The following is a 2,500-nucleotide window of genomic DNA, read 5'->3' on the forward strand; positions in this document are numbered from 1 at the left end:
AGAGAAAAACAGGAGAAAGAGAGACAGGTGAGAGACAGACAGGTGATAGAGAGAGACAGGTAGAAGAGAGACAGGTAAGAAAGATACAGGTGAGAGAGACATGTGGGAGAGAGACAGGTGAACGAGACAGGTAAGAAAGAGACAGGTGAGAGAGAGACAGGTGAATGAGACAGGTAAGAAAGAGACAGGTGAGAGAGAGAGACAGGTAAGAAAGAGACAGGTGAGAGAGAGAGACAGGTAAGAAAGAGACAGGTGAGAGAGAGAAAGGTAAGAAAAAGACAGGTGAGAGAGAGACAGGTGAGAGAGAGAGACAGGTAAGAAAGAGACAGGTGTGAGAGAGAGACACATGAGAGAGAGACAGGTAAGAAAGAGACAGGTGAGAGAGAGAGACAGGTAAGAAAAAGACAGGTGAGAGAGAGACAGGTGAGAGAGACAGGTGAGAGAGAGACAGGTAAGAAAGAGACAGGTGAGAGAGAGAGAGACAGGTAAGAAAGAGACAGGTGAGAGAGAGACAGGTAAGAAAGAGACAGGTGAGAGAGAGACACATGAGAGAGAGACAGGCAAGAAAGAGACAGGTGGGAGAGAGACACATGAGAGAGACAGGTAAGAAAGAGACAGGTGAGAGAGACACATGAGAAAGAGAAAGGTAAGAAACAGACAGGTGAGAGAGAGACAGGTAGGAGAGAGACAGGTAGGAGAAAGACAGATGAGAGAGAGACAGGTAAGAGAGAGACAGGTATGAGAGATACAGGTGAGAGAGAGAGACAGGTAGGAGAGAGACAGGTAGGAGAAAGACAGGTGAGAGAGACAGGTAGGAGAGAGAAACAGATCAGAGAAAGGTAAGAAAGAGACAAGTGAGAGAGACAGGTGAGAGAGAGTCAGGTAGGAGAGAGACAGGTGAGACAAAGACAGGTGAGAGAGATACAGGTAAGAGAGAGACAGGTGAGAGACAGGGAGAGAGAGACAGGTGTGAGAGAGACAGGTGAGAGAAAGACAGGTGAGAGACAGAGGTGAAAGAGAGAGACAGGTATGAGAGAGACAAGTGAGAGAGAGACAGGTAAGAGAGAGACAGGTGAGACAAAGACAGGTGAGAAAGAGACGGGAGAGAAAGAGACAGGAGAGAAAAACAGGAGAAAGAGAGACAGGTGAGAGACAGACAGGTGATAGAGAGAGACAGGTAGAAGAGAGACAGGTAAGAAAGATACAGGTGAGAGAGACATGTGGGAGAGAGACAGGTGAGAGAGATACAGGTAAGAGACAGACAGACATGTGAGAGAGAGATACAGGTAGGAGTGAGACAGGTGAGAGAGAGATACAGGTAGGAAAGAGACCGTTGAGAGAGAGACAGGTGAGAGACAGACCGGTGAGAGAGAAAGACAGGTGAGAGAGACAGGAGAGAAAGACAGGAGAAAGAGAGACAGGTGAGAGACAGACAGGTGATAGAGAGAGACAGGTAGAAGAGAGACAGGTAAGAAAAATACAGGTGAGAGAGACATGTGGGAGAGAGACAGGTGAGAGAGATACAGGTAAGAGAGAGAGGTAGGGGAGAGAGGTAGGGGAGAGACAGGTGAGAGAGATACAGGTAGGAGAGAGACAGGTGAGACAAAGACCGGTGAGAGACAGAGACAGGTGAGAGAGATACAGGTAAGAGACAGACCAGTGAGAGAGAAAGATAGGTAGGAGAGACAGACAGGTGAGAGAGATAGACAGGTGAAAGACAGACAGTAGAGAGATACAGGTAAGAGAGAGACAGGTGAGACAAAGACAGGTGAGAGAGATACAGGTGAGAGAGAGACAGGTAGGAGAGACACAGGTGAGACAAAGACAGGTGAAAGAGAGAGACAGGTAGGAGAGAGATAGGTGTTAGAGACATACGTGAGAGAGACAGATAGGTGACAGACAGGTGAGAGAGAAACAGGTGAGTTTGATTGATTAAAGTTCACAATGTCACTTTTTGGGACTTTCTCAAACATTTTTAAGACATTTATCACTTTTTTAAAAACTTTTTGACACTTTTTCCGATGTTTTAGAATTCTTTTTCAACGTTTTCAGAAATGTACTAACAGAGCATCTTTGAGTGAGAGAATTTTATATAATAGGCTTAACAAAATGTTCAGTATTTTAACTGTAGCTACTCACGCTATTCCCGTTTTTTAAGTAGGGGACAAAGTCCTGGTAATGAGCTGCCAGAATATTTTCTGTTATTTTATGGAGTTATTTCTTAGAGTGTAAAAACACACTTCTGTTTCAAGCCAGTGTGGCGCCCCCTGCTGGAAGTAGAGAGAACGCAGCTTTAAGGAGTCTCCCCCTGCTCTCCCCAAGTATATCTCGCTGCAGTCTGCGGGAAGGCGGGGCTTGACATCAAGCCCCGCCCACATCCAAGTCAGACATTTTTTTTGCTTACATCATTCTCCATACGCTCGAACGGACCAAGACAGCCTGGTAGAATTTTTTACTATGAAGAAAATTATTTGGATAAATGCCATGTTTTTTTATTTTG

The 2,500-nt window shown here is 45.5% G+C and overlaps 1 pseudogene; it reads right to left on the reverse strand.

Moving 5' to 3' along the window:
• LOC116061870 overlaps positions 1-2,500 on the reverse strand; it is a 43,577-nt pseudogene that overhangs the window by 28,681 nt on the left and 12,396 nt on the right.

Source organism: Sander lucioperca, chromosome 7, assembly GCF_008315115.2.
Source record: "Sander lucioperca isolate FBNREF2018 chromosome 7, SLUC_FBN_1.2, whole genome shotgun sequence".
Taxonomy (NCBI): domain Eukaryota; kingdom Metazoa; phylum Chordata; class Actinopteri; order Perciformes; family Percidae; genus Sander; species Sander lucioperca.